This window comes from Ambystoma mexicanum, chromosome 2q, assembly GCF_040938575.1.
Source record: "Ambystoma mexicanum isolate Mex_15411 chromosome 2q, UKY_AmexF1_1, whole genome shotgun sequence".
In the NCBI taxonomy this organism is placed as follows: domain Eukaryota; kingdom Metazoa; phylum Chordata; class Amphibia; order Caudata; family Ambystomatidae; genus Ambystoma; species Ambystoma mexicanum.
The window spans coordinates 1,249,801,741-1,249,817,368 of NC_090924.1; positions in this window are offsets into that span (position 1 = coordinate 1,249,801,741).

Below are 15,628 nucleotides of genomic sequence, written 5' to 3' on the forward strand. Positions count from 1 at the left end.
TTAACCATATCTGGCATCTTAGCCAATTGTGTGTGTTAGCCGTGTCTGGTATCTAGGCCAATTGAGTTAGTTAGCCATATTTGGGATCTAGGCCTATTGTGTTAGTTAACAATATCTGGCATTGATGCCAATTGATTTAGTTAGTCATATTTGACATTTAGGCCTTTTGTGTTAGTTACCAATGCTGTCCAGTCATTTGGTCGAAAGAAAACGGTCGACAGGACAAATTGTCGACACCATTTGGTCGAAAGCCAAATGGTGGAATGTTTTTTTTTTATTTATATATATATATATATATATTTTTAGGTTTTCGTTTAGGGAAAAAAAGGGTTTTTTAGAAAAAAAAGGGCTTGGAGGGGGACCCCCCCCCCAAAAAAAAAAAAAAAAGTGAAAATACAAAACAAAAAAAAATTCGACCAAATGGTGTCGACCATTTGTCCTGTCGACCTTTTTTTTCGACCAAATGTCTGGTAACCAGACCAAATGTGTTAGTTAACCATATGTGGCATCTAGGCCAGTTGTGTTAGTTAGCCATATATGGCATCTGGGCCAATTGGGTTAGTTAGCCATATCTGCCATGTAGGCCTCTATCCAGGAATCTCAAATCTAGGGGTTTTGCATTTTCTCTTGTGCTTGAAATTCAGGCTTTTTCCCACGCTTTGAAGGAATCTCTAATGCAGGTGTTTTGCATTTGTTGGTGTGTCTGAAATCTAGGCTTTTTTTTCCCTTTATGCAGGAATCTCGAATCTGGGTGTTTTTTCATTTACTGTTGTGCTTGAAATTTAGGCGTTTTTCACTCTATCCAGGAATCTCGGATCGGGGTGTTTTGGATTTGATGTCGTGTCAGCAATTTAAATGTGTTCTCCCTCTATCCAGGAATCTCGAATCTGGGTGTTTTGCATTTGCTGTTGTGTTTGAAATGTTGGCATTTTCTCCCTCTATCCAGGAGTCTTGAATCTAGGTGTTTTGCATTTGCTGTTGTGTTAGCAATTTAGGCATTCTTCCATCCATCCAGAAATCTAAACATCCCCCCCCTCCATCCAGCACCTTGCTCCTGGCAGATTGTAAAACTACTCTTGTCCATGCCCCCATGTCCATAACCACAGACCATTAAAATCTAAAAAGAAGCCGAAAGACAACTACAACCTCAACAAAACTCAGGAAAGAGGTGCCGACAGACAAGGGCCAATGCAACCCAAACACAAACTCATTAAACTAGTAAACTCCAAACACCAAAAATATGGCACAACACAGAACGGTACGATACACAAGAAAACAAGGAGAAAGAATACATCAAATGGAATTACACCATGAAACCATGCCAACAAACACAGCCGCAGCAACGGAACACACACCAAACCCATTAGCATGACTGTTAGAAGAACAAATTCTGAAAGAAGACAAAAATCTTTATACCTAACACCATATCTCACAACGGACCACCCACCAGAACAATGTACGGCCACCAACGATGCTAGACACTTCAGCAAGATACCAGGACTGCAAAGGAAAATACCAGAAACATTGAGAAGGAACAAAAGGGAAAACGACACCTTCATTCCATATATCACCAAAACTCTAAGGCAGCAACAGCAACGAGATACAGAGGAGGAACCAGAAGAAGTCAGGCATCCAATACAAAATGTAGCCAATCTACTGAATGACAAAACAGATCCTACTGAACACACCTCACATCCAGAGAGTAACGAGGAAACTCGCCAACAAGGCCACCATGAGACAAAACCAGGAACAAAACAAAGCCCTATTAAAAAAGGACACTGCAATCTAATCAACTCAAGATCAATGTCCAAACATGCTACAGATATCTATGATCTACTCTACGATGGTGGAATAGGCAACTTGTTTGGCAACTACAAAGTCACACTTCACAGCTATCTACCCAACCTCAAATGCTCTCAAGTAAACAGAAAAGGAAAAAGAGGAGGAGGACTTGCAATAGCCTACAAAGAGCACCTGAAAATAAAAACAGATGACCTGCTAAACATCAGAAACTGCGAAATCCACCTGACAGTGAACTCTAAAACAAAACTATACATTAATACTCATCTATATGCTTGCCGACCTATGACGCAACCTTCGTAGAAGCCATCACAAACCTAGCTATCAAACACAGTCACCTGATAATCCTTGGGGACTGTAACATATAGTGCAAACTCCCAAAAATCACTACTTCCAGACAATGAGACTACACCAAATGGTCAAAGGAGTGACACACATAGCAGGACACACTCTCGATGCAATTTTTACTAAAAAATACATGATCTGAGCTGTGCCACCAATACAAATACTATGGACCGACCACCTCAACATACCATTCATGATCCAATTACCAGCTAAAGCACCCAAACGGCCCCAAATGCTCCCTGCGATCTGGAAAACAAACTGTAATACCATCAAAAGCCATAAGAACAATTGGAATCCTCAAAACCAACAACCGCAAACCTGGACGGAACTGACCTAGACGAAAAAGCAGACCTAATCCAGAAATGGATCACCCAAACAATAGACAGCATCTCCCCGGAAAAACCCTTCATCCCATGACAAAAGAAAGCAGTGGCAAAATAGTTTACACCTCACCTCAATACAATGAAAAGAAAAAATTGAAACGTGAACTAGAATGCAGGAAAAATTGTGACCAGGAAAAAAGAATAAACTATCAAAAACTGATACGAGGATACAAAAAGGAAATTCTCAAAGCCAACAAGAAATACTACGACAATCGAATCACAAAAGCCACCAACAACCATAAAGAATGAGAGGAAAAATCCACCTGGATGCATGATCTCGCAGGCCACTTTAAAGAAAACATTACCGACATACATCAGATCATACAAAGCAGACCAATCAACCAGAGCGTGCACCATGCCCCACCCACCATGGAACCACAGAATAAGCTGCAAAGCTTCACCCAAATATCAGGAGAGGAATTCCTCAAGCTGGTGAAATATAGCAGCAGAGCAGGCTCAAAAATGGACATATGCCCGCCAGACATTTATAATTCAATCCTTACACAGGGCACACCATTAGAATGAAAACCTCTTCATCCAATCACTCTCAATGGGGAGAGTACCTCGAGTTTTCAAATCTGCATATGTCAAACCACTTCTCAAGGATACAACAGGCAATGTGGAAGCCCTCTATAACTACCTACCAATATCAAACAGTCCCTGTCTGGGAAAACTACTAGAGACCTATGTCTATGAACAAACACTGGAACGTTTAGAAAACCACCAACTACTGGACCATGCACAAGTCAGCTCCAGACCCATTAAAGGGACAGATACAGAACTCCTCTCTATCTGGGATGACCTAACAACCAATTCCAATTTCAACACAAGCTTGGCATCCACTAGTCTGAACACGGGGGCATGAAGGAGGTATCACTGCCAAATAACCCTTCTAACAATCCACAGCTCTGCAAAGAAAATAGGAGGGATACCAGAATCCCATGACACTGGCAGGGATATGTGCCACAATTGGCCAAAATGGTGGGAGTATGATAAAGTATCACCACTAACCAACCCCCCAAAATCTCATCCCTCTGCTTACACCTATCGCACTCGAAACAAAACACAACCGTACCTCGACAGCACAACAAACTGCACACACTTCATTACACCACAACAATGAAACAAACCACACATTGCCTCGCATAATAGCACATGACAACTACCAATCGAAAAAATTCACATTAGCTCAGCAAATTGTGTGAACAGAACTGAAGCTGCCAAAAGCACATAACAGCTCTCTTGCACTTTTTTCCTGCTCAGTCCTTCTAACTTACCATATCCTCTTGCTTTTCAGATCCACCAGAGCACCCAGCGACCACTCAGGTGGTGATAGTGCACAGTATAAATATCCTTTAACATAACATAGCATAACACATGCACACACTGCACAGAAGTTAAACAGCGCAGCAGTGAATGATGTCCTCACCCCCAAGAGTGCCACATCCCTTTTCCCACTGCGTCTCAGTTACATAATTGATAGGTTCACGCTCCTTAGCATCATTGTAGCGAAAAATATACTATGCATCATCCTTGGGTTGTGGGATCTTCTTGAGCAATAAACTCCTTTGCTGCCAAGCACTCAAAATGAATTTTTAAATTGGGAAAATTCATACCATCAACAACAGTTATTATTGAAGATTGTATCGGCAAAGGTTTCAGGTAGGATGACCACTGATTACTGTACAAAGGGCAACGTAGCATACGCTGCTGCACTGTCTCTTTAGCAGATGCATACAAAATACAAAAATCTGATTCCGTGCCATTTCGATCTCTTTTTTAAAACAGCTACTGGTGAAGTGCCAATTCTGAACTTGAAGTAAATCAAGGAACATTTTAATCCTGCCAATATTGTCTCAGGAATGCAGTTTTCTTTGGCAGTCAGCAATTTGATGAATACATGAAAAATTGGCATAAGCAATTTTCACCTTTTCATTACTTCCAGTTTTCCCAACAGTTCTCTAAGATTTAGTTGTTTTAAGATAGACGCAACATGTCTACACCATTGGAGATTAGAGCTCCCATTTGAGGTGATTCTATATTTGTATAATGACAGAGATTACCACAAACAAAGCTAGAATAGTACTGGTTTAGTATCTAAATCGTATTTGATACTTCTTCAATCGAGTTCTAATTTAGGCAGTGTATTCAGTATACTTTTAGGGAGACCCAGAAGCTCTTATATACATCTATTTTCTGTTATTGTCAATTTCATCAGATTTGAATAGCCCCATAAATAAATGTGCTCTATGAGTTCTCATTGCTGGGCTCACGGCTCCATTCCCATGTATAGCAACAAATTACATATGATTTATCCATCTGTTTGCCCCATAGGCCTTTACTATCAAACCTAAATAGTCCTAATTGGACAGTTGTTCAATCAAAGCTCCCTCCAGGGAGAGTGACAGTTTAGGTATTTCTTCCTCTGCGGACTAAACTTCATTGTTTTGTTTATTGTCAATTAATCTCCATGCCATTATCTACAGATAATTTGTGGAATATTTTAAGTTCTTGGCTCAGTTCAATGGTTATTTTGGAGATGGATATGGGGTTGTCTGCATAGAGTAAGAACAGAATTTGTCTTGGCCTAAAATGGGGGCTGCAATATGTATTTCCAACATAAGATCAACAACTGCATTGATAAACAGACAAAAGAGAGTTGGAGTAAGGACACAGTCTTGTCTATCTCCTATTTGGAACGGAAAGAACACAGTAATTGATTCACCTGACATGCTACATTTCACTATTGCCTCATCATTAGTATATAGACTTGTGAGAGATCTGAACGGAGAGTGGTCAGCCCAGATTCCTTAGCCTTTCCCAGAGCAGAACCTGAGGCAACCAATCAAATGCTGTTTTGAGAACAATAAAAAACACATAAATCTTCATCTTCCTCATGACAACATATTTTGTTAGGACTACAAACAATCTAAATCACTTATCAACTGTGCTTAAACCACTCAAGAAACCCTGCTTGAAGATGATGTATGGATTTTTCACCAGGTTTTAACACAATCTAAAATCATTCTGGAATATTGTTTTTTATTCTTTTTTTATTGTGCATTTAGTCATAAACAAGGAAGAAAAACAAAATGACTTTTAACACATTTCATCATTAAGAATTGCAAATAGAAATCTGCAAGAAATAGATAATTTTACAGAAAGTAAATGGACTATAGTTAATCAGTAATAATTAATTAGACTCTAGAATAAAGTTATTTTAAAAAGGTGCAAATAAGGTTTGTCACAAAGTAAAGTAATGTGAAATTGATTTGAAAATAAATAACATTTCCATTAACAACTGTGCAATCCTAAAACTTAAAATCAATGAAGAAAGGAAAATGAAGAACACAGGATTATTTTTGTTTGTTTCAAAAACAATCATTATAAATTGATTTTGATAAAGTTCAATTTGTTTATAGGTTTTAACAAAACAATTGGCAATTCAATCTCTTTTCCTGCAGACAACCTTAGCCAAAAGGTTTGTGTGGTAATATGTGAAAAATCATACACAAAGTTTGCAAAGTATTACTGCCTCAATTCTAAGGTGGTGGAACACACTATCAGAATGTGTTTCAGATCATGTATTAGAGCTTCTTCACATAAATTGCATTGGTTTTTATAAAATTAAGACAAAAACGTAGTAACTCTTGTCGCCAAAATATATTGGAAAATCTTCTAATGTATAGGAGTACCTATGTAAAAGACTTTTCACATGGGTGAAACGTTCTAACAATTTTCAGACTGGTTAAGGATAGTCTGGTTTTGATCCAATCATACCTCATTAGTAATTGCTTGGCTTTGTTCGGAATGTCTATTAAGATTTGTTGTGTACACTCACGTTGTGCAAGTATGTTTTCAGCACCTGTGCACTGATTGGATACAAAGGAATTGGAGCTTATATTAGTAGGATTGCGGAAGAATAGATAGAACGATTGTTCAAGAGGGATAAGGATTAGTCTGTAAATGCTAATACAGTTCCATGTCATTTCATCGTGGGATGTTTTTTGATGGGTTTTTTTACCCATATTTGCTATGAAAAAACTCATCAAATTTCTTATTTTTTATATTTGGGGGGGTTACCCCCAAACCTCCCACCCCCTTTAATTTTTTTATATTCCCGTACCCCCAACCCTAATGTATATATTTTTGTAACCCCAATTCGTTGAGTTTTTTCACCAAAAGATTTGCGGTAAAAAAAAATGCGAAAAAACATCCCACGATGAAAGGACATTGTACCGCTAATACTTCCCAACATAACTGCTCGGGTTCATGATTCAGGAACTACTGAATCAACCACAATAGTATTGAATAAATAATAAAACACAGAAAAGCCCAGATCTCAATATCTCTCTTAAATAAATCTATGCAGATTTTATCTATTCCCGGGGCTTTCTTATTTATCTCTTCTAGGCTAAATTGCAAGTGCTTAGGGGATTCACCCTATATTAAGAGAGCTACCAGTAAGAGCATGTACTGTGCACCATTTTTCTTTATATAATGCTTTAAAGCCCTTATACCATCCGTCGTGCGTAATACTGTTGGATAACAAAATCCTGGTTTTCATACTCCCTTGGGTCAGAATCTTCCAGTAATTGGAGGATGCCCCTATTTCAATTTCTTTTAACGATACCCATTTACCCTCTGCGTATGCCTTCTTTTTGCTAAGAAATACATTTTCATAGGTTTACCTTAGCAATCGTATGTTATCCCTGCTTACATTCTTCATATCATGAACTAAGTCTCGCTTCTCTTTACAATGAGTATTCTTAATGGTGGCCATTTCCACTGTTTTGCAGGGTTTGGTAACCACAGTGTAAATGGTCACAATAATCCCATTACATAATCCGGCCATCTTCATGCTAATAGGAACAGATTCATCGAATGCTGCTTCAAGTAAGGGATGGATGTTACAACAGATCAGGGGACAGACGTTAATTAAACCTAGGCTCTCCCATCTTATCGGTCTACCTGCACGTTCACAACTGTTACTGTCAGGGCCATTTGACGCCTAAAAGCGGGGTTAAAGAGCAGTGTCAGCATTAGTGAGTGTCAGCTATCTGTTGCTGTTATGGCTTATTTATTATATTTACCATGGAATGACATCAATGGCCTGGTAAGTCACCATATGTAAGGTGTATCCTCCCACCTTATTCTGAGTCTCAAAATTGATTCCACCAGTAAGGTATTTGGGGCTACTTGGTATACGATGGCTAGAGCGGCACTTGTATGGTTATATCTTGTACATGGTGACTATGCCAGTCATTTAATGGCATTATGAGGGCCACTGTGGCTGCACTTGATGTACGTTGTCAGCACTTACACATGCAGGTTATCGCTTATTATATTTTGACAATACCAGGCAGATGATGGCATTATTGGTACTCCTGTACTTCTACTTCACAACGCAACCCTATTGGCTTGAAGATGACACGGATGGTCTCCCTCGCGTGTGTGTAGTCAATTTCCCAAACTTGAATATACTGCATGCACTGAATGTTAAAGTGTCGCAACAGTAGCTATTACTAGCTATTTCTACACAAATGCCCACATTACAGTGAGTATGGCATGACAACATGACGATTGCTTGCATTGCTCTTGCTGCAAAACCTTACATTAGCAAAATCTTTTACCTTCTGTTCCACCTTCTAAATGGTCAATGCTTCCTAAGTAATAATTTCGAATGTAGTTCATTTTCATGATAGTCAATCATTGTTTAAGCTAATTGTGAAACACAAGCAATGGGCGAGGGCCCATAATCAGGTAAACCTTTAAAGCTGGCATAAATATGTAAAGTACATTTTCTTCAGAAAAGGTCTATCCATCCCAGACAACACACGATTTATTTTTTCAAGACAAGAAATGAGTAATTTGATTTCATCAAAATGCAAAGTCTTACATTTTCTTAAAGGCACAGAAAAGGTCATGATGTAAAACTTGGCTGTATTCGAATCTGACATTTAATTTCAGTGAACTATTTTTACAATCTTTTTTTCAATAATCATAATGAAATGGATGCTTACAGCAGCTGGGTTGTAATGTGGTGATACTAATTCATAAAAAAAGGATGACAGAAATTTACTGCATAGCTATCATCCAGATACTTTATTAAAGGCTCCCTCAGACCTGTGCATTTCCTTTACCTAACAACACAAAGCATGGGTTACAAATATAAACAATAGTCCCCTCTGAGTAGGGCATTCCAGGGGGAAGTGAACTATACTTCAATACTGTGTTCTAATTGTATCAACTCTACATGCTCGCTGTTTGCAAAGCATTCTACCATGCGCGCGTGTGCTTCTATTCTTCTATTCCCTTTATATTTGTTAATATATGTTTTTATCAATTGGAATCAAGGCATCAATATTTTTCCGAGTACATAGGCTTTATAGGTACACTTCCCCAGGCGCAGCAGTAAAATCAATGACAAAGCCAGTGTCAGACAAATGTATGTATGCAGACATGCATAGCCTTCACACCTGGCTGGGAAGTGTGATGAATTGCCATCTGTCAAGGGTGTGAAAGTACTGGATTTTTAGATTTGTATTAAAAAATAAAATGATGCAGGTACTTCTCTTTTAATCAGATTCCCCTGTCATAAGTGTCATGCCAAAAGCATAGTGTGTACTTGTGCCTTGATGCATCAGTATCCTGATTTGAAGCACCTGCTCTACCAGTGGCAGAGAGCAGGTTCAGAGGTCACAGGTGCCCTCTTGACAGAGTCTCTGTAGTGCAGGGTTGCATTTTGAATATGCACCACTGTTCAAATAACTGCATAACTCTGAAGGCCCAGCCCAGGAGGCATGCTGAACTGTAAAAGAAAGCTGTGCCTGAGTTAGGTTGCCATGGCCAGCATCTCCCAGAGTTATCCCAGTGACAATACATTGATATTACACGTGTCAGTCCTGTGGGCCCAGTTCAGTTGTTGAATGGTTATGTGTATTCCCTAGACAGGCTAGACCCTGCCCTACTGGCAGCAATGTAGACTGGTAGGATTGTCTCTCTTTGTTTCTTTTTAAGGGCAGGTAGCACTCTCTTCCCAGGGACAGCCACTTCACAGGACACTAGCCTGAGAACAGGAATGAAAGGGCACATCCATTCACAAAAAGACAGGCCTCACATCAGGGGGCATCATTTTTAAAGGTATTTGTTCATAGATATTAGGGAAGAGGTAGTTGTTAGAGTAGTCAGGGGAACTCTGTTCAAGCGATGGAGACTTCCATCATCTTGAATTGCTCTGCCTCTCTTTCTCTTTCCTATCCCCCCACTTCCTCTGGCAAAGGACTTTGGGTGTGATATCAGAAGGGCAAAGTCCTCACATTTCAAGAGCTGGGATTGGACCCCTAATGCAGGCTAGCTTTAGTCCAATCATCTGGAGACTTTTAGCTGCAAAAGAAGCGGTAGCTCACCACTTAAAGATTTTGAAGCATCATTGGATCATCACTTGAGAAGATTCTGTTGGACCCTGCTGGGAGAGCAGTCCTTTCCAGAGTTCTCCAGTTGTGAGGTGAAGGCAGAGGAAAGCTCTATCCCCTAACCATCTCCAGGGAGGGACTAATGGGGTGACCTGCTGCTGGAACAGGACGTGCCTCTCTGCCTGTCACAATGGTACCCAGAAATGCACCATGTTGGAGGACTCCTGCAGTTGTGTGCCAGCCTCCTCTGTGTTTGGTAGCCCGGGAATAAGGAACCATCCTGCCCCAGAGTTCCTGTAGTGGGACTCACAGAAACCTAAAAAGCCACCTACTGCTTGAGGAAGAACGCCTCTCTGCCAGCCACAGTGGTACCCTGGACCTCCCCGTGTTTAAGGACCTCTGCAGTTGTGCGCCAAACTCCCCCATGTTGGGGAGCACAAGAAAGGGACTCCTCTTGTCCCTGAGCCCCTGGATTGGGATAGCACCCTGAAAGCTAAGACCGCAAGAATCCTAGTGTTGTTTTGCCATTGAAATGCTTGGAGCATGTTTCAAGAACTGTTCAACACATTTGAACCAGCCGACCACTCCATTGCTCCCTTTTGTTCTTTCCCAATCTTCGATCAGTGCCAAGAAGTGTAGTTTGGTACTGCCAAACCACAAAGAATGCATATAAGGTACTATTGACAGCTAACTGCCACCATAGTCTATTCTTGGGCCCTAGAGGCTGGTTAAGTAATTTTGAACCCTTTTTGCTCACACATACAAGAACAAGAAAATGTTTGATTTTGCTTGCCTTTCTCCCCTGTTTCATTACCCAGAATACTAAATCTACTATATTTGCTTATTCTGTGTTATTTCCTCAGGTGTGGGTCTTTTGTAGTGTTGTTCTAGTTAGTAATTATTACACATGGTATGTTTAATTAAAGTGTATATATTTTTTGTAGAACCTTGATTGGACATTCCTTTATTTTGTACTGCACTACTGTGTTTTTTGTGTTGCTGCTGAACCACATTCACTTCCCTCTTAAAAGTATAGTCTTCCCTCGGCCCACAAGGCCAAAAAAGGTGAAGGAGGTTATCTCTTGAATGTTAATGGTTTACCTTTTTTATTGTGCTGGCTCTTGGTTTGTAAATGTATGAGAACTGAGTGTGTGTTTTAGCCTCTACTCGCTCTTGTGACCCTGCAGGGCAGAAGTCAATTTGTCAAAGGAATCAACAGAGTGCTGTACACAGGGGAAACGTCTACAGGGTTACAAGTAAGATGCACAGAGAGCAAAGGAGCTGGATGAACAAGGGGAGCAGAGAAGAGGGTATCTCTGGATGGGGAGAAATAAAGTTGAATGCTGCAAGACCACACAAAGGGCACAATGAAGTTACAACATGACACCATATTGTAAAAAGGGATGCTCCTTAAGACAGTTTTATTTTTAACAATTTCCTACAGCATGTGTCATATATTCTTGTTGGTGTATATTTTGCATAATATTATATTTTATAAACGTTAAATGTTTTAACGGAAGAAGCCGAAAAAAACAAAAGATTCAAATCAAATCAAATTGATTTGAATGTGGAGTTGATTCCAATCAAAATACACTACTTCCATAAAATATACATTTAAGAGTGGCAGATTTGTAGAAGCAGAATCAAACATCTCTTGTGAGAATTGATACTGATTCTTTATGTGTCAATGGTGAAGTTTATCAGGCAATCATTTAGAAGTGTTGGAGTACATTGTGTGATGGCAATACCAGTGAGGTACACCTAAAGTGGGCATCCAAAAGGGGGCAGTGTAGTTGTCTGAGAGGGTAGTCATTTGCTCAAACTTTCTGTCTACCAGACCAACATTGCTGCGTAATAAAGGTGAGCATACAGATGAGAGGCTATGGATTGTGGAAAAACAATGTAGCACCAAGAACATAAACAAGTGAATATTTGCTTAGCATACTTAGCCTAAAACAATTACATTAGATTAAAAGGATCAGTATGGGTAAATATGCCCACTCAGCCCTCACACTTCTAAAAACCAAGAGCCAACAAGATCATAAAGCTAAAACAGGTACAGTTAAGACGTAGTCTGTTGCTGTAACGTGCTCGGAGGGAAGGCTATTGTTTTCAGAGGGATGTGAATGTGATCCAGTAGTGACACAAACAAAACACTAATGCATTCCAAAATAAAGGGAATGTCCAATCAAGGTGTTTTAACAATATGTATGTTTTAATTTAACACACCAGATGCAATAAAACGAAATAGAGGTCACTGTACAAAAATGCCCCCTGTGGAAGAAGGGAGAAGATGCAACTGACAGAAGAGAATAGCACACTGAGTTTGACTACAGGGGTGATAGGCAAAATACCAACTGCAAAAAGGATATTGGGCCTCATTACAACCTTTCAAGTCTGGACCGCGGTGATTCCGTGACGGCGGTAACAAAGTTTCCGCGTCCGCAAGGTTGCGGAAAGACCGTCCAATTACGTGCTGTCGGTCGCGCGCACCACACAGACGCGGAAACGTTGTTACTGCCATCACGGAAAAAGCCACGGAAGTGGACATAGCGCTGCCACAAGTAGCGCAAAACCCGTGTCCGTCACCGTCGCCATGGACACGGAACCAGAACTACCATGATCGCCAAAACAGGAAACAGAGAGGCGGCCATCATATAAAGAACTATCCATTGCCATCCAGAGTCAGCACAAGCAGAATCCACACTGTGAGAAGCCAAATGGGACCACCAGCATATCTGCTAGGATTCCAGCCCAGAGGCAGCGCAAACAGCGCTTTAGTGAGGCGGAGCTAACCGTTCTGATGGAGCACATAGTGGAGCATGCAGAGATGCTATTCAGTGCCGATCAACGGCGTGCCACACAGCAGCGGAGGAAGGAAGTGTGGGCGGAAGCAGCACACAAGTGCACCGCTGTGGGCATGACTGTGAGGAGTGTAAAGGACTGCCACAAGCGGTGGGAAGACCTCAGGGTGAGGGTTCGGAACCTGATCTCCACACACCGCCAACGCAGCAGTGGGACAGGTGGAGGACCCCCTTCCCCACTGAGGCTGCAAGCTTGGGAGGAGCGTTGCAGCAGTGTCCTCCACCTTGAGGGCATCCATGGGATCGGGGAGGCTGAGGCAGGAGTGAGCCCACCTGCAGATGCTGGTAAGTGGTCAAACATGAATGCCATATGAGTATATGTTGATGGCATGACTGGGCCAAAGAACCCATTAACAACCCCCCCGGCAGTGCATGACTGGGCCAAAGGACCCATTAACAACCCCCCCGGCAGTGCATGACTGGGCCAAAGGACCCATTAACAACCCCCCCAGGTAGTGCATGACTGGGCCAAAGGACCCATTAACAACCCCCCCCAGGCAGTGCATGACTGGCCAAAGAACCCATTAACAACCCCCCCTCCCCAGCCAGTGCATGACTGGGCCAAAGAACCCATTAATACCCCCCCCCAGGCAGTGCATGACTGGGCCAAAGAACCCATTAACAACCCCCCCAGGCAGTGCATGACTGGGCCAAAGGCCCCATCATGATCCATATGGCAGCCGATATCACTACAATGCATACTCCCAACAAGCAGATGCATGTAACTGCCACTATTAAATGATCAACCTGTATGATGCATGTGATGCACACATCAGGCACAACCACATAACTAATTGCATGTCCTCTGTGTCCCCACAGCCGTATAAAGTGACAGTGATACTGTACAACAGCCCAGGCAATCAGTACCGGCACGTGTTCAAGCCAGCGCCCCTGCACAGGAGGATGCTGCCAGCAGTTTGGCATCTCTGCCCCCAGTAGCAACTGCAACACATGTGCCGGGCACCATCACTGACATCCCCACCGTCTCCACGCTGCCTGACGCAACACAGGTGCCACGGGCACCCATCATGCCCACCCAACCCACCACAGAAAGCAGATGCACTGCAGAGGAGGCGGCATGTAGAGACAACAGTGCCCCGGCAGTGCAGTCTGATACTGGGCCACAGGGGGAGATGCCCACATTGGATGACTTTGATGGAGTTCAGCCCCACATCACTCCGAAGTCCCATGAGGTCACCCACCCCATCAATGGCAGAGCTAAATTCACGCATGCAGCGGATGGAGGATCAGCAGTCTACCATCACCCAGCTGGTGGAGAGGCAGCTCGAGGAATCTAGGCTGCAGAGGGAGTGCTACAGAACGTCAGTACGTCGCCTCTCAAGGTCCATTGGACGCTTTGCCAGCACTATAGTCACCCTGGCTCGCCATGTGTGGGAGGGCAATGACAACACCTCCAGGCTCATAGAGTCCATGTTGATTGGCCAACAGGCAAATATTGCACATATGCCATCTATTCCTGATTCGGTGCCATCCAATACCACCACCCCATCCAGCTCCACCACTGCCAGTCCAAGGAGGCACAAGTCGGATAACAGGGCTCTCGGGCAAGGATGCACAAGCACAGAAGCGCACACAGAAGTGATGGCATGTGTGTCAGGCACTGCAGGGTGGTGGGGGAGGTTGTTTGGGGGGTTTGAACATTGGGGCCTGGTTGGGGGTGGGTACGTTTGGGTGGTGGCGGAGGTCGTTTGTGGGGTTTGAACATTGGGGCCTGGTTGGGGGTTGGTACGTTTGGGTGGTGGGGGAGGTTGTTTGGGGGTTTAAACATTGGGGCCTGGTTGGGGGTGGGTACGTTTGGGTGGTGGGGGAGGTCGTTTAGGGGGTTTGAACATTGGGGGCTGGTTGGGGGTGGGTACGTTTGGGTGGTGGGTGGGCACGGGAGTACAGCTTCCCTAACCATTGCACCTCCTTCCCTGTTGTTAATTCATCAATATATCATCATTTAATAAAAATCATACATGAGTGGACATCTATCATTTCATTTGCAGTACAACAATTCATTTATTGGCATCACCATATACATGCATTGCTGTGAATGTGCTGTGTCTCAAAAGTAAATGCGAATCAGTTCATCCCATGCTCTTTGTCCATCTCGTGGACCCCCCGGAGGAGGTGGTGCCATCCCATCCCCATACCCATCCCCATCTCCATCCCCATCTGTGTCTGGGGGCATTGGGATGTTCCTGCGCAGGCAGAGATTGTGCAGCATGGCACATACAAGCGTGAATTTACCCGTCTTCACTGGGCTGTACAGCATTGATCCGCCGGATCTGCTCAAACAGCGGAACCGGGCCTTCAGCAGTTTGAATGTCCTCTCAATTATTGCACGTGTGCGGACATGTGCCCTATTGTACGCCTCTTCATGCCTGTTCCTTGTCCTCCGTACATGTGTCATCATCCATGGCGTGAGTGCATATCCAGCATCACCTACATGGGATGTAGATGGGGGGGGGGACATGTCAGTGTTTATGGTATCATGTCTTCCTCTGATGCTGTGCTATCTTGTGTCATTGTTCATTCATGCATATGTGCCATGCAGTGGTTGGTTGTGTTCTTTGGCCATCACAGAGGACGTTGGCAACTGGACATTGACCAACGCATTGGTGTGCATGTGTACTCTGCCCTGCGGGTGACATTTGATTGTGAGTATGGTATTGTGCAGTGATGTGCACACATGGCAGAGTCACTCCACTGTGATGAAGTAGTCGATGCAGGACGTCTCATGTACAGGCATCATGTGCATTGGGAGGGCAGTGTTCCATATTGTGGGTGGGTGTTTGCAGTGGCACAAGGTGTATGG